Source organism: Diaphorina citri, unplaced genomic scaffold, assembly GCF_000475195.1.
Source record: "Diaphorina citri unplaced genomic scaffold, Diaci psyllid genome assembly version 1.1 scaffold427, whole genome shotgun sequence".
Lineage (NCBI taxonomy): Eukaryota > Metazoa > Arthropoda > Insecta > Hemiptera > Psyllidae > Diaphorina > Diaphorina citri.
This window is the reverse complement of record NW_007377862.1, coordinates 167,629-177,387: the sequence shown is the minus strand read 5'-3', so window position 1 is coordinate 177,387 and position 9,759 is coordinate 167,629.

Sequence of the window (9,759 nt, the reverse complement as noted above, 5' to 3'; positions counted from 1 at the left end):
ATGCTAATAGACAGGCTAATAAGACATGCTATCATATCATGAACTACCGTTTAGTCGGCACACTATTGTTAATTACAATTATTTCATTAATGGCCGTGCTTCATTTTCCTTAAGTTTTAGAGTATTTAGTCGATAGAAGATGGGATAACCAGTTTGAATTGGACATTCCGGATTGCTTGTGTTTTTATACATGTTTCAATCTAATCAAATTATACTCGTATGATGTCATCATAGCATGCTGGTCATATGTGCCTCAAAAAGCAAAGAAAATTGCATAGTAAGATTAATTAGTGTTGAAAAAAAAAATCCAAGAAAATATGAGGGGTTATGTTACCAGTTATATAAAATCCATGCTAATATTTCTAATGTAAAAAATCAACACTTTGAGAGACAGATTTTTTAGCGAAAAATCTAAGGCGTGTAAATTAGCACGTGTTAGGATCGAATCGGGCATTGGGTTCATTAGTGCCTTATACAGACAACCTGGTGCTAATTGAAACAAACCATGAACCGTACAAACTCAACTATTTCACTTGAATTTGCTTTGTTGACGTAGGTTCAAGTGTATTGACAGGAGCATGTTCTGCACTCATCTTACTGATTGTGAGATTAGGAGTTCCTATACAATGCAATCTGGACTATTATCAGAGAACGGACGTAGTTTGGAGCCTTCGATTTGAAAAAAACATTTAACTACGTAAACTCTAACATAGAGGCCGCGGTCTTTGTAAACAGAACTATGTACTCGTATACCATGTTCTTCAAAAGTGACATAGAAAACAGTCCCTATCCCTAATGTCAGCCATTCACGCTCAGACCGCGGTCGGTCAGACTTACTATACAATGCAATCTGGACTATTATCAGAGAACGGACGTAGTTTGGAGCCTTCGATTTGAAAAAAACATTTAACTACGTAAACTTTAACATAGAGGCCGGGGTCTTTGTAAATAGAACTATGTACTCGTATACCATGTTCTTTAAAAGTGACATAGAAGACAGTCCCTATCCCTAATGCCAGCCATTCACGCTCAGACCGCGGTCGGTCAGACCACATCCTGTCCCGTCGAAACATGTGTGGTGGAAAAAGCTTGAGACCGCGGTCTGTCAGATGGTCTGAGAGTGAGTGGCAGACATGATTAATTCATCAAATTTCAAATGAAACGACAAGACCTTAGCAGTTACAGCTCCCTCTATCAAACCCCTTTTGGATTTAAAGCATGAGTTGAGAGGTGATAATGGAAACTTGGATTTAAAGCATGAGTTGAGAGGTGATAATGGAAAACATCTTTTTTCCAAAAATCTTCACTTACTAAAAATTTTATTGTACATGTAATCCCTGACAGATGAATTGATATTTAAACTGACCTTACCTCAAGATTCATCAATGACCGAGTGACCAGGTATAGGTGTACTAAGGATATAGTAATACCTGCCACCAGCCATGGGCATTCTTATATTGGAACGGTGCCAACCACACCTATTTCTTCGATGTTGAGATCAACTAATATTGTGCGAACATTTCAGTTTTCCCTGCGGAATAACCGAATCAAATATGCTAATTGAAATAAACCATGAACCGTACAAACTCAAGTATTTCACTTGGAATTTGCTTTGTTGACGTAGGTTCAAGTGTATTGACAGGCGCATGTTCTGCACTCATCTTACTGATTGTGAGATTAGCAGTTCCTATACAATGCAATCTGGACTATTATCAGAGAACGGACGTAGTTTGGAGCCTTCGATTTGAAAAAAACATTCAACTACGTAAACTCTAACATAGAGGCCGGGGTTTTTGTAAACAGAACTATGTACTCGTATACCATGTTCTTCAAAAGTGACATAGAAGACAGTCCCTATCCCTAATGCCAGCCATTCACGCTCAGACCGCGGTCGGTCAGGCCATCGTGTCCCGTCGAAACATGTGTGGTGGAAAAAGCTTGAGACCACGGTCTGTCAGATGGTCTGAGAGTGAGTGGCAGACATGATTAATCCATCAAATTTCAAATGAAACGAGAAGACCTTAGCAGTTACAGCTCCCTCTATCAAACCCCTTTTGGATTTAAAGCATGAGTTGAGAGGTGATAATGGAAACCATCACACTTATCTTTTTCCAAAAATATTCACTTACTAGAAATTCTACATGTAATCCCTGACAGATGAATTGATATTTATAACAGTTGGATGACAGTACGCAGGCAGATGAAACGGATAAAGAATGAAAGCAGAATTGATATTGGATGGGTTGACAAAAGAACCAATGTCAACGAATAAAGAAAGCAGATACTGGATGTATTGATAAAGGAAACAAAGTCACTAACCGCCTTAATTTTATCACCTTTTCGCAATTTCCACATTTCCTCAGACGAAAAAGAAACGTTCTCGGTGTAATAAATACAAATGTTAGCCTTAATTTTATCACCTTTTCGCAATTTCCACATTTCCTCAGACGAAAAAGAAACGTTCTCGGTGTAATAAATACAAATGTTAGTTTTTATCTTTCATTTTGTTTATTCCATTTGATGCTTTTTTCTTTTATATCTTCTTTATTTAACTTTAGACTTTCAGCCCGCGCTTTGAAATATACAAGGTATGCCTTGAAAACAATTTACAATGTTTGTTTTTGCAATAACCGCAATGATTATGTAAAACTAAAAGATTGTTTATCCAAAAGTCAATAACCATGTCTACATAGGTTGTAAACATACGTCATATTCACCACAAGTTAACACACCTCTACTTTATGTACTTTAATGAAAAAGGCATTTATACCCAAACTGTTAAAAATATGAGCAATAAGCGATAATATGCCGCTGTACTTTTTTTATTACATGGGGGAAAAAAAAAAAACTGAATATTTCTAATTTGCAATAGAATTATTGGATATATTGGACGTAGGAAACCATGTAGGTAGGTATCGACATTTTGGTAAATACTCAGAAGGAGAGAGTGATATGGAACACGCGTATGATGTCATCATAGCATGCTGGTCATATGTGCCTCAAAAAGCAAAGAAAATTGCATAGTAAGATTAATTAGTGTTGAAAAAAAATCCAAGAAAATATGAGGAGTTATGTTACCAGTTATAAAATGAACCGGAAAATTCAAGTCTAATATACATATGTAACTTTGTTACTTCAGCTCCAAACAAATGCGATTTCATCACATAATATTGGAAACTTTCAGCTTTCAGGCGAAAAGAGGTCATAAGTCACCATGGCAAAAGGCACACACCCTTTGTAAAATAATACTGGACAAATTACCTATTGAGATAACCAAACATCTCGAGTTTCTCTCATTGAGATTTTCAAAAACAATAAAAAGGTCTATCAGTAATTAACTGGCTTTTGTTTCCCTAAAAATGTGTCAATAGTCATGAAAAGTCTATTTATTGTATAGAAAAGTCCCCCACCGATTTAAAAAAGACTAATGACATTTTATCAGAATGACATGGATTTCATGTCCCTCAACCGGTGTTAAACATTACGAATTTCCATCAGTAAATGGTTTCTTGTAATTAAATTGATCCCAAGGAAAACCTAGATCCTTGACAAATTACTGGACAAATTACCTATTGAGATAACCAAACATCTCGAGTTTCTCTCATTGAGATTTTCAAAAACAATAAAAAGGTCTATCAGTAAGTTTTTGTTTCCCTAAAAATGTGTCAATGGTCATGAAAAGTTTATTTATTGTATAGAAAAGTCCCCCACCGATTTAAAAAAGACGCATGACATTTTATCAGAATGACATGGATTTCATGTCCCTTAACCGGTGAAAAACATTACGAATTTCCATCAGTAAATGGTTTCTTGTAATTAAATTGATCCCAAGGAAAACCTAGACCCTTGACAAAGGAAGTGTGAAGGCATGTGATATGTTCCAATCCACTTGACCCCAAAATAGCTCACTCCTAAAGGGGATTTAGCTAAAAATTGTCCCAAAATGAAAATTGCCCTCTCAAAAGGTTCGTTCAACTCACCCATTTTTCATCCCCGCCTTTCGCTTCCAAGGTCTGTTCGGCGGAGCTCGAAGCCCGAGACCAGACGCCATATTTGAAATCGTACTGTTTGTCGTACCGATTGCGACAGTATTGAAACGAGGGCGTGTTACCTGTGAGGGAGAGAGGAGAGACATACACGTGAACTGTGGCGTTAAACACAATGCGAATGATATCCGGCCCGAAGGACCAACTTTGTAAAGAGGGCAACAGTTTTCAATATCCGGCCCGAAGGACAAATTTTTTCAACAGGGCAACGTTTTAATTTAGAACTTTTAGAAGACATTTAAAGAAATTGTGTTTAGACCTAATACAATGGCCTATCGATGATCGATTTTAAAGCAGAACAATGCTAGATATTAATAAAACTAAAATTTTGGGTAATAGGCACTCATTTTATTGCCTATTACACATATTTTGTTTATTTATTAAGTACTTTCTATTGTTGAAGAATATGAAACTTACTCATGAAAAAAATTAGTAAGGACATTTGAAACGCTGACACAACCTTTTCACAGAAATACCTACCTAATTTGTCACTCTTGTAAGTAATAAATACAAAAAGTATCCATCGTTAAAAAAGCTGAAGCTAACGCTTAAACTCTACGGTTAGTGCACTCCCCACGGGGTTTCTCAAGCTTATCTTTATGGATAACATTAGGTACTTGAGAGAATGTCGACTTTGCAAGGAAAGTATTTTTAATTCGAGATGTTGAATTAAAATTTGCACCGATGTGATAAAAACAAGCACAAAAGGAAACATTGTAGAGTGTAGACTGAATGTTGTTTTGAAAATATTGTGCGAATCAAGCAATGATGTGATAAAAACAAGCACAATAGGAAACATTGTAGAGTGTAGACTGAATGTTGTTTTGAAAATATTGTGCGAATCAAGCAATGTACAATTACGATGCTACCTACAATTACGATTAATTAATACTGCCGGGTAATTGCAGGTAGCATCTTTATTTAGCCTGAGATGATCTTTGTCTCCAAGTCTCAAATAATTGACTGTGAATTATGAATTCAAATCACTCTTAACTAGTCAAATTTTGACTCGATTGAGGACAGAACGGGTATTAGGTTTTCCTTGTGCTTCTAATGGTGTTAGAAGCAAACCACTCCCTGACGGGTTAATTTGTTGGTCCGTTGATCCCAATTCCTTGGGTTTTTTTTTTTTTTTTTTTTTTTTTTTTTCTTTTTTTCGATGAGACTTGGGTCTGTTGGTACTTTGATACTGCTCATTATTTCCTAACATTTTTGTGTATTTTTTGACTGCTTCATAGGGTATACTCCTGTACAATTGCTACGAAATTCAGTGTCAGGGGGTTTACGGCCTGCCTCCTCAGATTGCACCCGCCAGCCTGAATGATGCCAGGAAAAGACAGCATCACGCGACTGCCAGGATAGTCACCCGTTCGGATACCCACTACGTGCAACGTTGCTCAACTTCAATGATCAATCGGGTGTTATCATGGTTGTTTTTTGGTGCGGAGCGGTGGTACACACACACCCGGCAAACGGCTTGTGTATTTTAAATGGATGAAAAAGATGCATGTTTGCAGACAATATCAGCTACTTTATGAAACAAAAGTACCGACTTTTCTGTCCAATTAGGACAGCATAAACAAGATCATTATCAGATGGTAGGAAAGTCACATTGTAATATCTTATTGATAATGCCGGCAAGTCACGCTCAGACTGTGACAGACCGCGGTCTGTCAGACCATGTGACAGACCGCGGTCTGTCAGTCGGAACATGTGCGGAGGAGAAAGTAGAGGAGGAGAACAGAACTATCGATAGTCGGCGCCATCGATAGTAATCGATAGTTTTTTTTTTTAATTACATATTTTCCTTGTTTCTAAAGGTCTTATCCCTCAAAAAGACCTAACCTAACCTTATTTAAAGAAAATTATTAAGTGTACACGTATTAATTGTCTAAATATACTAAACCTGGTATTATAAAATGTCACTGAAACTGACACTTGGAAAAAAAAAATCCATTGGATAGGTAGTGGACTTTTGTTCATAACACAAGTCCTCTATCCAAGAAGAAATGGGAGAGAGGGAAGGACAGAAAGATTTGTGACAAATACGAAGTATTACTCGGTAGAGGAGGAGAACTATCGATAGTCGGCGCCATCGATAGTTATCGATAGGTATCCAACGGATTTTTTTATTTTTTTTTTTTTACCAGGCTTAGTATATTTAGACAGTTTGCATATAAGGCTGACTATTTGCATTGACTTTTCACTTCTAAAACGACCAAAACAAACGAGGGATACCATGTCAAGTGTACTAATTAATACTAAAATAAAAAGAGAATAGGCCTTCACTTGACTAAAGGACTTCATTGCAATTTTTCAATTTAGTCCTGAGGATGGCATCATGAGATGTTGAAACATGTTGACTCTTTTCCATCAATAAAATTGTTTATTTAGTCAAGTGAAGACCTATTCTCTTCTTATTTTAGATTTAATACCTTTTTACTGTTTGGGATTGGATTTAAAAGTGTTTGTTGGAATTTCCTCAAACATGAATTCTGAGAGATTTATTCCTACAGTGAAAAGATTTTCTTGGGCTATAGCCAATCATTTGGGATGAAAAAATCAGATTTTGTTTGGACTTTGAACCCATCACTGTGCCTATTTATCTCAAATTAATGTGTAGAACAGTGAATCATATCATAGTAGAGCAGTACTACTTATCTTTGTAGTAACAACCTAGACAGATGACAATCTAATCTGAGCTGTACCTACTCACTAACCATAGATCTGACATAGCAGAATACTAATGATAATGATTTTTTTTATTTTATTTTAATGCTTAAACCCTCCTACCAGTTTGATTATACCTACCTACTCAATGCTTACTCATACAGCAAATTTAGGAAACAGGTTTCATGGTCAATTACTATTACTACTCATATACCTACCTATCATAGATAAAAACAGGAAAATTTTGAATAGGTAATTGTTTGCTTGGACTGTGTGAAATACTATTTTGCTCTCTATTTTCAGGGGAAGTAGTAAAAGAAGAAAGACCTACTCTTCATCAGAAGAGGAAATCGATGAGAATGAAGAGGAAGAAGATGAGGGAGGATATGAAGAGGAAGAATCACAGATGGAGGAAATAGTGGTGCAACAAACCGAGTCGATTAGTATGTCTCCAGCCAAGAGAGATAAACCACCCATTGTACTTAGGATATTTAAAGGTAAGTAAGCTTAGGTATACTTAATCAATTTTAAAATCTTTTTTATTGTTTTATTTTTCTTACTTGACTTAAGTAGGTACTAGGTATGTATGTTTTTTTTTTTTTTTAACTAGAGAGGCCTAGTGAACCTTTGACTTGCATTGTTACACCAACTGAGTGGAAACTCACCTAAGTACTTGTAAATGAATGGTAATGCAGTTGCTAACACATTAATAATAAGTGAAAATGGCTTTTAACATATTCAAGAAGGTCCTGGGTTTTTTTTTTTTTTTTTTTTTTTTTTTTATTTCTTTTTTTAACTAGAGAGGCCTAAGTAGTGAACCTTTGACTTGCATTGTTACACCAACTGAGTGGGATCTCACCTAAGTAAATGAATTGTAATGCAGTTGCTAACACATTAATAATAAGTGAAAATGACTTTTAACATATTCAAACATTTAGAAAAAAACTGCTATTTTTACATTCCTCATTTCTTCTTTCTTTTTTATTCTCCAGGAAACTCATCTCATGACTTCAAAGCAGTCACCGTAGAAACCAGCATCGAGGAGGAAGATGAAGAGCCCGAGGAACCTGAAGAAGAAGATGAGGAAGAAGCCGAAGAGTACACCGAAGACCCCGAGCCCTACCAAAGTCCTCCTCCTGCACCACTCCCTGTATTCCATCCAGAGGAAGCACTGTTCCTGGAGGAAGATGATGATATTGATGATAATGATGATGAAGATGAGTTTGTGCCGGGAAAAGGAAGAAAGGGGAAGAAGTCGAAAGCAGGTGGCGCCAAGAAGAAAGTGGTGAGAAAGAGAGTCCCCACCCCACCTGCCCTGAGTAACCCTGCCCCTCCTCCTAGGTAAGTGTAGTCTTATTTTCCTTTCCCAATTTCCCCTCTTTTGGAGTGATAGCGCGACCACGTTGGCTGCCATGGGACACTAAGGTAAGTGTAGTCTTATTTTCCTTTCCCAATTTCCCCTCTTTTGGAGTGATAGCGCGACCACGTTGGCTGCCATGGGACACTATTTTTAAATGGTTATTTGAAAGAGGTGCCTCTGAGTGAAATTTTGTGTGAGTGAAAGGCAGAGTGAAATACTTTGCCAACACCATTCAGCAAAAGCTAAAGCCGCTACAACAACAGTGAAATGTTGTTATTTGTTCGATGAAAAAATTCCCAGACTTAAGAGCCTATCTCTCATTTAAGGGAGATGTTTTCATACATGGGCCCTTCTTTTTACTATCACCATTGTGTGTTGTGTGTGATGTGATATCTCTCATAAATGATTGGTCCAAGTTTAATGACATGTTATACCATTGTTCAACACTAGAGAAGACATTTTCTGAATATTTATTGGGACCTATTAGGTCTTCAGAACACTTGAAGGGCCCTTTTCCTTCGAGAGCTATATTTTGAAACGGCTCTCAAGTACAGCTATGTAACTTGTAACTACGTAGAATGAAGACTTTTAAAACAAAAAATATAAAAAATTACTTGGGCTTTGGGAAGGCAAGGCTGCTCGGTGTTTTTTTTTTCCTTTTCTCATGTTGTTTTTTTTAGATTTTTCGCGGGATTTTATATTAGTTCTCTTTGTATTATGTAGAAAGCAGCACTTTACGATGTATTTTATAAGGCGGTCAGGAACCCGTAGATAACTGTGGTCTACTGAATAATGAAGCTTTTTTTTACACCGAGTTTTTTTTTGTCTTTGGGTTATGCCTTTCTGCCTGTATACAGTTAGGTACTTGGTACTATCAGGAAAATAGATTTACAAAAAAAAAAATCCTTCGAAACCTAAAGGTGATGGGTAAATTGTAAATAGACGACACCTTTAAATTTTGAGAATTTGAGGGAAAATTTGTTTTCATTCAAATTTGTGATTGCACGTAACTACGTAGAATGAAGACTTTTAAAACAAAAAATATAAAAAATTACTTGGGCTTTGGGAAGGCAAGGCTGCTCGGTGTTTTTTTTTTTCCTTTTCTCATGTTGTTTTGTTTTTAGATTTTTCGCGGGATTTTATTTTAGTTCTCTTTGTAATAAGTAGAGAGCAGCACTTTACGATGTATTTTACAAGGAGGTCAGGAACCCGTAGATAACTGTGGTCTACTGAATAATGAGCTTTTTTTTTACACCGAGTTTTTTTTTGTCTTTGGGTTATATGCCTTTCTGCTTTCTGCCTGTATACAGTTACTTGGTACTATCAGGAAAACAGATTTACAAAAAAAAAAGAGAAAAGAAAAAAATCCCTCGAAACCGAAACGTGATGGGTAAATTGTAAATGTAAATAGACAACGCCTTTAAATTTTGAGGAAAAATTTGTTTTCATTCAAATTTGTGATTGCACGGAATTTCAAAATAGATTTATTTCAGAAGGGTGCCTACGTGTTGAAAAAAGAAAAGACTTTTGACCACCCTGTATATTTTTTTGGCTTCACTTTTATTTTGATCCTTCCCTTTTATCCTCTGCAAGCTGACCTCCTTGTAGATTTTAGAAGGAAATTCAAAATGGCCGCCGAATGGAAAGTAAAAAAAATGGAAATGTTTGTAAACTTGTGGTTCG